Source organism: Gorilla gorilla, chromosome 10 (assembly GCF_029281585.2).
Source record: "Gorilla gorilla gorilla isolate KB3781 chromosome 10, NHGRI_mGorGor1-v2.1_pri, whole genome shotgun sequence".
Lineage (NCBI taxonomy): Eukaryota > Metazoa > Chordata > Mammalia > Primates > Hominidae > Gorilla > Gorilla gorilla.
Genome location: NC_073234.2, coordinates 39,127,392 through 39,140,825, shown reverse-complemented (window position 1 = coordinate 39,140,825; position 13,434 = coordinate 39,127,392). Strand labels below are relative to the sequence as shown.

The 13,434-nt window shown below is 39.6% G+C and overlaps 1 protein-coding gene and 1 pseudogene across 5 annotated transcripts in view; both read right to left on the bottom strand.

The window, feature by feature from the left end:
• TAFA2 (TAFA chemokine like family member 2) overlaps nt 1-13,434 on the bottom strand; it is a 537,284-nt gene that overhangs the window by 501,352 nt on the left and 22,498 nt on the right. The window lies entirely within an intron of this gene.
• Nucleotides 9,581-11,693, bottom strand: LOC101129007 (Krueppel-like factor 17; annotated as a pseudogene).

Below are 13,434 nucleotides of genomic sequence, written 5' to 3'. Positions count from 1 at the left end.
ACGTACCATGTTAGATGTCTTGGTGTATTTAGGCTGCCACAGCAAAATACCATAATCTGGGTGGCTTATCAATAATAGAAATTTATTTCTTACAGTTCTGGAGGCTGAGAAATCCAAGATCATGGTGCCAGTAAATTCTGAGTCTGGTGAGTGCCCACTTTCTGCTTCATAGGTGGCTGTCTTCTCACTGTGTTCTTACATGATGGAAGGGGCCACGGAGCTCTCTGAGGTCTCTTAATAGGGGCACTAATCTTATTCATGAGGGCTTCACTCTCATTTGGGAGGTAATTATACCTCCCAAATGCCTCACCCCCTAATACCATCACATTGAGCATTAAAACTTAACATATGAATTTTGGGGTGACACAAACATTTAGACCATAGCACTGGAGTATTAAAATTCATAGACACAAAAAATAAAATGGTTGCCAGAGGCTGGGGAAAGGGAGGGATGGGGAGTTATTGTTTAATGGGTTCAGACTTTCAGTTTGGGAAGATGAACAAAGTCCTGGTAACAGGAATTGATGGTAACAGTGGTTGCACAATAATGAGTGTACTTAATGCCACTCAACTGTATACTTAAACATTGATAAAATAAATTTTACGTTATTTACATTTTAGCAGATTTTTAAAATTAAAATTAAAAAATAAGTAATAGGCAATACATTTCTGAAAAAGAAGAGCATTAAAAAGGGCTTAGTTCCACACGCCTGTAATCCCAGATACTCAGGAGGCAGAGGCAGGAGAATCGCTTGAACCCAGGAGGTGGAGGTTACAGTGAGCTGAGATCACACCACTGCACTCCAGCCTGGGCAACAGAGTGAGACTCCGTCTCATAAAAAAATTTTTAAAAAAAAGTTGGTGGGGATGGTGGCGGGCTTAGTTTAATCAATTAATTAAGACAATGTGGTACTAGCACAATATTAGACAAACAGCTGGAAGAAATGAACTAGAATGTCCAGAAATTGATCAAATATAATGAGAATTTAGTTGCTTCAAGTCAGTAGAGAATGATTACTTTAGCAAATGGTGTTGGGACAATAATTATCCCTCCAGGAAATAATGAAATAGGATACACACTTTCCACCTTATAACAATAAAAATTCCAGACTGATCAGACTCAAATGTAAATAAATCATAAAGAAGCTATAAGAAATCATGTGAGAAAAACTGTTATAATCTTGAAATGAGAAAAGCCTAAGTGTGCTTCTAAACTGAAAAGCTGTAAAAGAAAGCACTGATTAATTTTACTACAAATTAATTTTTTAAATACATGAAAAAAACCCACCAAAGTTGAAAACTAGAGAAAGCTATTGCAACATACAAATAAATGCTTAGTTTTCCTTATATAGTAAAGATTCCTCCAAATCAATATTAAAGAAAAAAATGGAAAACAGAGAAACATCAAAGGAGACATTTTATAGAAAAGGACATACAAGTGACTCTTAGTCATATGAATAGATACATAAACTTTCTCACAAGAAAAGAAATATGTATAAAGATACCCCAAAATATGAATTTTTACATGGTTTGACAAGGATCAGAAAGTTTAATAACACATTCTTGGCAAAAGCATAGAGAAACAGGCAGTTTTATACATTGCTGATTGGTGTATAAATGGGTTTAAAATCTGTGGAGGGTAATTTGGCAATATTTATAAAAATTTCCAAAGTATGTGCATTTTGAGGCAGTACTCCCACATCTAGAAACTTACACTACAGATGGTCTCACATAACATGCACTCCATCCTCAAAGTGTTTAGGTTTTGCCCCTCAGGTTATACCTATTGCCTTCAAGAAGTTTTGTTTGTTGGCTCTTTCTAAGATGTTCATAGTGGTGTGCTCTCTTTACTTTCTCCAGTAAGTACCTTTGCTTAAATGCTGTTGTGTTTTAGGACTCCAGTCTTGGTCTATATCTTTCTCTTGATTACTCTTTTTTTTTTTTTTTGAGACGGAGTCTCGCTCTGCCGCCCAGGCTGGAGTGCAGTGGGGTGATCTCCGCTCACTGCAATCTCCACCTCCTGGGTTCACGCCATTCTCCCGCCTCTGCCTCCCCAGTAGCTGGGACTACAGGCACCCGCCACCACGCCTGGATAATTTTGTTTTTGTATTTTTAGTAGAGACGGAGTTTCACTGTGTTAGCCAGGACGGTCTCGATCTCCTGACCTCATGATCCACCCTCCTCGGCCTCCCAAAGTGCTGGGATTACAGGCGTCAGCTACCACACCCGGCCTTGATTACTCTTTTAAGCAATCTCATTCCACTCTCTGGGCCTTAACTACCATCAGTAGGTTAATCACCTCCAAATCTTTAATACTGATACCTATCTTGAGGCTTTTAAACCTGTGTGTAACTCAAGCCCTTCAAACCCTGAATATCTAAGAGAAAGTTTACCCCCCTTTCCATCCTCCAAACACATTCTTCCTCTCATATTTCCAAAATCAGTTAATGACTCTACTATTCACCAAGTTACCCAAGGCAAAAATATGGAAGTCATCTTTAGTAATTTATTCTTCTTTACTTTTCACTCACAATCAAATGGTGCCAGTTTTCCCTTGTAAACATTTCTCACATCTGGCCCGTCCCCTGTAACCCTGCTACTGCTGCTTTAGTTCAGGCCCATCTTTTTTGGCCTGGCATATTGCAACAGCTAAACCACTTCTCCTCCTGTGTACAGCCTTGCTCTCATCAAGGTCACCAAAGCCTTGGTAGTCTATCTGAAACCCAGATTTCAATATGTGAACACCCCGCTTAAAATCCATCAGTGAATCCCCACTTCCTTCAGCCTGAAGCCTAGACTATGTATCATGACATAAGGTCTTCATAATCCATTCCCCTTTCCTTATCCTCACTTTATTTCTCGTTATTCCATACCTTGCACTTTGTGTTCTGGTGGTGTAGAATTTCTGGTAGTTTCTTCCTCAGATCACATTATTTCTTCCCTCTAACCTCTCTTACACTCTTACATTTCTTCTTGGCTAAGCCTTATTTATCTCTCAAGACAGAAGTCGTTAATCATATCCCCCAAAAAGCCTGCTTTGAACTTCCTGGTCGGAGTAAGTATGCAGTCCTACTGTGTACAGTTACATATGCACTACACTAAAGTGTCTGGCTGATGGGACAAGCAGGGGCAGCAAACTCTCTGGCAGAAGGGTATTTGTCTTTTTTTGAGAAATAGCTCTGCAGATCTTTTGCCCATTTTAAAGTAAATTATTTGTTTTCTTGCTATTGAGCTGAGTTTCTCATGCATTCTGGTTATTACTCCTTTGTTGGATAGATACCGAGCAATATTTCCTCCCATTCTGTAGGTTGTCTTTTCTCTTTGTGGATTATTTCCTTTCCTGTGTAGAAGATTTCAGCTTGATATAATAACATTTGTCTATTTGTGCTTTTGTTGCCTGTGCTTTTGAGGTCTTATCCAAAATGTCTTTGCCCAGATCAATGTTCTGAAGCGTTTCCCAAAGTTTTCTTCTCATAGTCTCAATCCTAGACTTAAGTATTTAATCCATTTTTATTTTATTTGTGTATATGGTGAGAGGGCTCAAGCTTCATTCTTCTGCTTATGGTTTGTAGTTTTCTCAGTATCATTTATTGAAGAGACTGCCCTTTCCCCAATGTACGTTCTTGGTGCCTTTTCCAAAAATGAGTTGGCTGTAAATGTGTGGATTTATTCCTTGATCGTCTCTTCTGTTCCATGGGTCTATGTATATGTTTTTATGTGGGTGCCATGTTGTTTTGGTTACTATGGCTTTGTAGTGTATATATTTACTTTGTATATACACATACACATGTATATATACACGTGTGTACATACACACACACTTATCTCTGAAATATTTTTTTAATTTTTAATTTTTTTATCGTTGGCCAAGTAGTAAACTTAGCACCTGATAGGTAGTTTTTCAACCCTTTCCCTCTTCCTCCCTCCCCACACTTGGAATCCTTCGTGTTTATTGTTTCCATCTATGTGTCCATGTGTACGGAATGTTTAGCTCCCACTTATAAGTGAGAACATGCAGTATTTGGCTTTGGCTTGGGTTGATTTCATGTCTTTGCTATTGTGAATAGTGCTGTGATAAATATATGAGTGCAGGTGTCTTTTTGGTAGAATGACTTATTTTCCTGTGGGTATATACCTAGTAATGGAATTGCTGGATCAAATGGTATTTCAATTTCCAGTTCTTTGAGAAATCTCCAAACTGCTTTCCACAGAGGCTAAACTAATTTGCTTTCCCACCAACAGTGCATAAGCATTCCCTTTTCTCTGCAAACTCACCAACATCTGTTATTTTTTGACTTTTTTATAATAGCCATTCTGGCTAGTATAAGATAGTATCTCACTGTAGTTTTGATTTGCACCTCTCTAATTATAGTATATTTTGAACTCAGGTAGTGTGATATCTCCTACTTTATTTTTTAAGCTCAGGATTTTTTTGGTTATTCAGGATCATTTGTGCTACCATACAAATTTGAGAATTTTTTCTGTGAAGAATGTCATTGGTATTTTGATAGGAATTGCATTGAATCTGTAGAAAAATTTGGCTAGCATTGACATTTTAATGATATTAACTCTTCTAATTAATGAGCACAGAATATCTTCTATATTTATACACCCTCTTCAACTTCTTTCATCAGTGTCTTAACAATTTTCCTTGTAGAGAACTTTCACTTCTCTGGTTACATGTACTCCTATGTATTATATATTTTTATAGCTACTATAAATGGAATTATTCTTTTTTATTTATTTTTCAGTTGGCTGTTGGCATATATAAATTCTACTGGTTTTTATATGTTGATTTTGCATCCTGCAACTTTACTAAATTCATTTATCAGTTCTAACAATTCTTGGTGGTGTCTAGGTTTTTCTAAATATACTATTATGTTATCTGCAAACAAGGATAATTTGACTTCTTCCTTTCCTGTTTGGACGCCTTCAATTTATTTTTCTTGCCTAATTGCTCCCGTTAGGACTTCCAGTACTAGTACTACATTGAATAAAAGAGGTAAAAGTAGGCCTTTTTGTCTTTTTCCAGATCTAAAAGAATGGCTTTCAATTTTTCCCCATTCACTATAATGCTAGCTGTTGGTTTGTCATATGTGGCCTTTATGGTTTTGAGGTATGTCTTTTTTATAACCAGCTTGTTGAGGGTTTTTATCATAAAGGGATGTTGAATATTGTCAAACACTTTTTCATCATCTAATGAAATGATCATATGGTTTTTGTTCTTGATTCTGTTAAGGTAATGTATATTTTTACTGATTTGCATATGTTGAACCATTCTTTTATTCCTGGGCTTCCCATCTAATCATTATCAATTTTCTTTTTAATGTGCTATTGTATTTGGTTGCTAGTATTTTGTTCAGGATTTCTATATCTATGTCCATCAGGAACACTTGCCTGTATTTTCTTTTTTTTTTTTATTGTGTCTGTCTAGTTTTAATGTCAAGGTAATTCAAGCTTTGTAGAATTAATTTGGAAATATTCCTTCCTCTTCAATTTTTTGGAATAGTTTAGGTAAAATTGTATTAGTTCTTTTTTAAATGTTTGGTAGAATTTAGAAGTGAAGTCATCGTGTCCTGGATTTTTGTTGTTGTTGTTGTTGTTGCTGGGAGACTTTTTAATTATTGCTTTGATTTCATTATTCATTACTGGTGAGTTCTGGTTTTCTATTTCTTCATGGTTCAATGTTAGTAGGTTATATGTGTCCATAAATTTTTCCATTCCTTCAAGTTTTCCAATCTGTTGGCATATAGGTGTTCATAATAGTCTTTAATGATCCTTTGCATTTCTGTGGCTATGTGGTTATGTTCCCCTTTTCATTTCTGATTTTATTTATTTGGGTCTACTTTTTTTTCTTAGTCTAGCTAAGGTTATGTTGGTTTTGTTTATCTTTTTTAAAAAACTAACTTTTAATTGATCTTTTTATTGGTATCAATTGTATTTTATTTCTTCTCTGATCTTTGTTATTTCTTTCATTCTACTAATTTTTAGTTTGGCATATTCTTGCTTTTCTTATGATCCTTGTGATGCATCGTTAGGTTGGTTATCTGAAATCGTTCTATGTTTTTGATGTAAGCATTTATTGCTACAAACTTCCCTCTTAGTACTGCTTTTACTAGATCCCATAGAATTGGGTATGTTGTGTTTTCATTTTCATCTCTTTCAAGAAATTTTTGAATTTTCTCTCTAAATTCTTCATCAGCCCCTTGATCATTCAGGAGGATGTTGTTTTATTTCCATGATTTCTATGGTTTTCAAAGTTCCTCTTGTTATTAATTTCTAGTCTTATTCCATTGTGGTCAGAAAAGATATTTGATATTATTTAGACTTTTTTGAATTTGTTGAGGCTTGTTTTGTGGCCTAACATAAGGTATATTCTAAAGAATGTTTTTGGGTTTTGGTTTTTGTTTGTTTGTTTGTTTGTTTTTGATATAGGGTCTCACCCTGTCACCCAGGCTGGAGTGCAGTGACACAATCATGACTTAGTGTAACTTCAACCTCTAGGGCTCACATGATCTTCTTGCTTCAGCCTCTCAACTAACAGAGACCACAGTGTGTACCACTATGTCTGACTAATTTTTTATCTTTCATAGAGATGAGGTATCACTATGTTACACAGGCTGGTCTTGAACTCCTGGGCTCAAGCGATCCTCCTTCCTTGGCCTCCCAAAGTGCTGGGATTATAGGCATGAGCTACCACACCCAGCCAAGAATGTTTAATATGCCAATGAGAAAAATACGTATTCTGCAACAGTTGGATAAAATTATCTGTAAATGTCATTTATGTCCATTTGATCCACAGTGTAGTTTAACTCTGATGTTTCTGTATTTATTTTTGGTGTGGATGATCTATTACTAAGAGCTGGGTGTTGAAGTCCCGTACTATTACTGTATTGCAGTCCATCTCTCCCTTTATATCTATTAATGTTTGCTTTATATATTTGCTTTATATATTTATATGTTTGTTTTATATATTCTATAATGTTTGCTCTATATTGTTTGCTCCAATGTTGGGTGCATATAGATTCACAATTATTATATACTCTTGGCCTCTTTATCATTAAATAATGACCTTGTCTCTTTTTACAGTCTTTAACTTGAAGTTTCTTTTATCTGATATAAATATAGCTACTTGTACTCTTTTTGGTTTTCCATTTGTGTGAAATATCTTTTTCCATTTCTTCACTTTCTACGTCTTTTTGGTAAAGTGAGTTTCACGTAGGCAGCATATAGTTACGTTTTGATTTCTATCCATTCAGTCACTGTCTTTTAATCAGAGAATTGAGTCTGTTTACATTCAGTGTTATTATTGATAGGTAAAGACTTACTACTGCCATTTTGTTACATGTTTTTTGTTTTTTTTAACAAAATTTTCCAAATTTTATTAAGACTATAAAGATTTAGATTGAAAAAGTTCAATGAATCACAAACAGAATAAATTTAAGTTTAAAACCAAACAAAACCAATCACTATACTTAAGAACAGATACATTATGTGGTAAAAACAATAAATAGCTAAGGCAAGATTAATCAAAATTCAGTATAGTGGTTACCTCTGCAGAGAAGGCTGGGGAACTCAAAGCTTTAAATGTATTAGTACATTATTTTTCCCTCTTTTCTTTTAATTTTACTTTTTACAGAGACAAGGTCTTGCTGGTCTCAAACTCCTGGCCTCAAGTTATCCTCCACCTTGGCATCCCAAAGATTACAGGCCTGATCTTAGGGGTAAGTAAGTATTCTTATTAGTTTTCTTTTTTCCTTTTTTCTTTGACCTTCCCAATGTGAGTGCATTTATTATTAAATTGGATATATACAAAATATTTCTTGCAGGTGTGATAGACATCACAATAAATGGAAAATTAATGAAGTTCATCATTCTTCTTCTGTGTTACTTATAACACAAGCCAGAAACCTGGAAGTCACCCTTGACCTCTCCCTCACCTACCAAAAATCCAGTTAACTGTCACTTTCCTACTTATCCTTACCTCCACTCTCACACCCTGGCCAAAGCCACCTTGACTCTCTCCTGAAATACTGATATGTCCCTTTCTCTCCGTTACACCCTCACTCTAATCTAATCTCCACATTGCAGCCAAAGAAAACACTTTCAGCCTTATCTCTCCATCTTGAATCTATCTCACCATCCCCTTTACTATCAGAAGCAAGAGTGACAAGTAAATTTCCCAAGACATCTCATAGCCAGGAAATGGCAGAGGCAGGATTCAAAATCTACTAGAGAGTCCACATGTCTTTGTTTGTTTGTTCTGACATGGAGTCTCACTCAGTCACCCAGGCTGGAGTGCAATGGCACAATCTCAGCTCACTGCAACCTGTCTCCCAGGTTCAAGCAATTTTCCCATCTCAGCCTCCCAAGTAGCTGGGATTACAGGCACCCACCATCAAAATACAAATTTTGACCTGGCTAATTTTTGTATTTTTAGTAGAGATAGGGTATCACCATGATGGCCAGGCTGGTCTTGAACTCCTGATCTCAGGTGATCCACCCGCCTCAGCCTCCCAAAGTGCTGAGATTACAGGCATGAGCCACCACACGCAGCTGAGTCCACGTCTTATCCATCCACTGTCCTACTTTGGGTGATACTAGGAAAGACTTAGCCACTGCCTAGCACAGGGCCATCTCTGGATAAAGACTTATTTCTCCTCCAATCACCACCCCACCTCCTTTTATCTGCCGTTAGCTCCTAGTTTTCCTTAAATATGACTTCAAACCACAACTTTCAAGAAATGCCTTTCTAACCCCCTTACCCAATTGCAAGTCCTCACTATTTGTCCTCCCAGCAATTTGTGCATCTCTTTTTTTTTTTTTTGAGATACAGCCTCATTCTGTCACTCGGGCTGGAGTGCAGTTGTGCCATCCTGGCTCACTACAACCTCCGCCTCCCACGTTCAAGTGATTATCCTGCCTCAGCCTCCTGAGTAGGTGGGACTACAGGTGTGTGCCAACATGCCCGGCTAATTTTTGTACTTTTTGTAGAGATGGGGTTTCACCATGTTGGCCAGGCTGGACTCTAACTTCTAACCTCAAGTGATCTGCCCACCTCAGCCTCCCAAAGTGCTAGGATTACAGGTGTAAGCCACTGTGTTCAGCCCACTTTGTGCATTTCTAGTAACACCCCTCCTCCACTAGATTGTGGCCTCCACAAGAGCAGGAGCCTGTTTTGCCCACCATTGGAATGCACTTCATACACCCTTGATCACTCTGATCCTCTCCACGTCCATTTCTTGGTGAAAGTGCTAGATCATCAACCAGACCTCTCATCTCACATAACAAGCAATCTGGTCTGCTGACCCTACCCACGAGGCTGTGTGTGAGCCAGGTGGGCTGGGGAACAGAGACCAGGCCTGGCCCAGTGAACCCGAGATGGCCTGCTCCATGGAAGGGATCCGGTGCCCTGGTAGAAATGAAAGATTCTTTGAGTATCCAAGACCTCAATCCCTGGGGCTAGTGAATGGGTCAAAAATGAGCCCCTTCTGCTCCTGTTCTTTTAATCATGTCCACTCCCCTCACTTGGGAGCTTGGATGGAGGGCACCTGGATGTCCATCCCAGGTATACTGGGGCCACTAGTAACACAGACCGAGGCAGCAAAGCAGGACAGGGTCAGGGTGGGGGTGGGAGAGCAGGGCAGACACAGCCAAGGCTGTGGGCTTCTCTAGAGGCCCAGATAAGCTTGAGCCTCTAGAGGACCAGCTTATCTCCTTGGCAGCACTGGGCACATTCAGAAATTTTGTCTATGATCTTTCTGCTCTGCAGAGGCAGGGTGCCTTCATACACCTCTGAATCCTTACTGTCCATGCCATAGTTTTCAGAAGATAGAGACATGTCCAGTGGTATATGTCCAAGAAATGGGAGGTGCAGCTAGCTGCCATGAGTCCTTTGGATCTGACTGAGGCACCTCCTTGAGAAGTCTTTCTTCCCTGACACATTCTTTAGTTATCTCCATGCTCCTCGACATGGGTCCCCACAGCCTTGGTGCTCTCAGTATTGTAGGCTCAAAAAACATTTGCTGAATGAATACAGAACTTGAAGACTGCCTGTCCTCTGAGCAGTTGCCAGGTCCGGTGTTCTCTGCCTAGAATCCTCTTCCTTCATTCACCTAAGGACCAGGAACAGGACCGTCCTGCTGTCCATTGTTGGCCCATGGGTCTGAGGGTCCTGGCCAATGAGTCTTCTGGTGTTGCTTGAGATGGTCAGACCTCATGAACTCTTGGCTGCACTGATCACATTTATATGGTCAATGTCTGGTGTGTACCCACGTATGTCATCTACGCTCATTAGAACGGAAGAAAGACCATAAACACCTTTCCCATTGAACAAATAGGGCCTCTCACCCATGTGCTTGCACTGGTGGCTAACAAGGTGGGAGCGTTTGGTATAAGCTTTTCCGCAGCTCTCGTAGTTGCAGCAGTAAGGCCTTGCCTCTGAGGAGCCCCATCTACCAGTCCTTTCCTGAGGCCTGGAGTTCTGCTCTGCTGTCTGTGGAGCAGGTCTGGGCTGTCCAGTAGGAATGGGCCTGCTTGGGAGTCTGGCTGACTTACGAGAGTCCTGAGATCCTAAAACCAGCAATGACTGGGACTCAGCTCGGGGCATCCCACAATCATGGGCATCTTGTGGGGGCAACATCTGAGCCACGGAGGGGGCATAGCCTGGGCCTCAGTGGAAGGCATGGTCGAGGCCAACAATGTTTCATCAGAAGGTACTGTCGAGAGGCCAGGGTAAGGCATTGTAGGGTCCCCAATATGAGACATCACTGGAATTCCAGTGGAAGCTGAGACTGGCAGCCTGAAGGCCCTGGCCACCTTTGGAGTACTGGGCTCTCCTACAGGCATTATCTGAGGCCCACTGAAAATCATCATCTCTTGCTGAGGGGGAGACACTCCCTGACAGTAAATCATCCAGAAAGGAGTGGGAGTCACTTAGGGGCAGTAGCTCACGCCATGCTCAGGCAGTGGCATACTGATCTGTGGCCCCCCTTCATCCACAATCTTCCCTGATGCCTCAACAGACAACAAGGGGGCCCTCGGCATCTCTGTCCTGTGAGGAAAGTGCTGAATGCTTGGTAGGCCATGGTTCCAAGAGGTGTGCACTCCGGAGCTTCCAGAAGATGAGTCATGTTCAAGATGGGTGCTGAGTTCTACTTATCCTGGGCAGCCTGGTGCGCCGCCTGCCACTGGCTCAGCTTCCCAGCTTCCTGCTCCTTCTCAGCCTGTGGTCAGCTGTACATGAAGACTAGGTGGTGTCTAGACTCTCTGCTGAACAGACAGGGAGCAACCCACCACGGCATAGCAGGTGGTTATTGGGACATTGCCCCTGGTTGTTTTGTAACTCCTTTCTTCCTTTATTCTTTTGTTACTGTCTTCCTCAGTGGTTAAATGAGTTTCTCATTTAATGGTAATATGTTTAAATTTGTTGCTTTTTATTTTTAATGGATCTACTTTAGGTTTTTGGAGGAAGGTTTGCTTGTTTGTTTTTGTTTTTTAGAGATGGGTCTCATTGTGTCGCCCAGGCTGGACCCTTGGGCTCCAGAGATCCTTCCACCTTAGCCTCCTGAGTAGCTGGGACTACGGGTTCATGGCACTGCACCCAGCCTATTATAGATTTTTTGCTTTGTTATTACCGTAAGGCTTTCCAAAAAATGTCTTATAGACATGGCAAGTTATTTTAAATAGATGACAACTTCTATCGCAAAGAAAATTTAAAAAAAAAACAAATGAAGGAAAACCTAAAAGTCTCTACACTTTAACTTAATTCCCCCACTCATACATTTTGACTTTTTGTTGTCTCAATTATATCTTTTTATACTTCCTATCTCTTAACAGATTTCTGCAGTTATTATTTTTGATAGATTTGTCCTTTAGTCCATACTAGAGATATGAAGGATTGTATACCATAATTACAGTACTAGAATATTCTGAATTTGTGTATTTACTTTACCAGAGAGTTTATGCCTTCAAATGTTTTTTTCTTTTTTTTTATTTTTTTTTTTTTTGAGCCAGTCTCACTCTGTCACCCAGGCTGGAGTGCAATGGCGCGATCTCGGCTCACTGCAAGCTCCACCTCCCGGGTTCACACCATTCTCCTGCCTCAGCCTCCCCAGTAGCTGGGACTACAGGTGCCTGCCACCATGCCCGGCTAATTTTTTTGTATTATTAGTAGAGACGTGGTTTCACCGTGTTAGCCAAGATGGTCTCCATCTCCTGACCTCGTGATCTACCCACCTCAGCCTCCCAAAGTGCTGGGATTACAGGCGTGAGCCACCGCACCCAGCCCAAATGTTTTCTTTTTGCATGTTAGTATCCTTTTCCTTCAGATTGAAGAACTCCCTTCAGTATTTCTTGTAAGACAGGTCTAGCAATGATGAATTTCCTCAGCTTTTGGTTGTCTGGGAAGACTTTATCTCTGCTTTATGTTTGAAGGAAAGCTTTGTTAGGTACAGTATTCTTGTTGGATAATTTTTTCCCTTGACCGAATGTCATCCAACTTCCTCCTGGCAAGTTGTTTTCCACTGAGAAATCTGCTGTTAGATGAAAATGAGCTCCTTTATTTGTTATTTGCTTCTTTTTTCTCACTACTTTTAGAATCCCATCTTTGTTCTTGACTTTTGAGAGTTTATTATACGCCTTGAGGTAGTCTTATTTGGGTTGAATCTGTTTGGTGATATCTGACCTTCCTGTACCTGAATATCAATATCTTTCTCTAGGTTTGGAGAGTTTTTGGTTATTATTTTGTTGAATAGTCATTCTACCCCTTGCTCTTTCTCAACTCTTCCTTGAACACCAATGACTCATATTTTCTCTTTTGAGTTTATTTTATATATCTTGCAGGCATTCTGTATTCATTTTTATTCTTTTTTCTTTTCTGAATGTGCATATTCTAATAGCCTGTCTTTTAGCTCACTAATTCTTTTTTCACATGATCCATTCTGTTGGCCAGGCGCGGTGGCTCACGCCTGTAATCCCAGCACTTTGGGAGGCCGAGGCAGGCAGATCATGAGGTCAGGAGATCGTAGATCCATTCTGTTGAGAGCTTCTAATGCATTTTTCAGTTTAACAAACGTATTTCTCTGTTCCAGATTTCTGTTTGACTTTTTTAATTATTTTAATCTCTTTGTTAAATTTATCTAGCAAATTTATATATTGCTTTGCTGTGTTATCTTGGAATTCACTGAGTTTCCTTAGAACTGCTTTTTGATTTCTTGATCTGGGAGCTTACTATTACCACGTCATTAGAATTGGTTCCGGGTTTCTTGCTTTGTCCATTTGGAGATGTCATGATTCCCTGTTTGTTGTTGTTTCTTATAAACATACATGTGTTGCTTCACTTTGAAGAATAATTTATTCTAGTCTTTGCTATCTGGCTTGTTTTCAACTTTCTAGGATATGTTTACCTAGAGATTCTTTGCAGTTGCCTCTAAG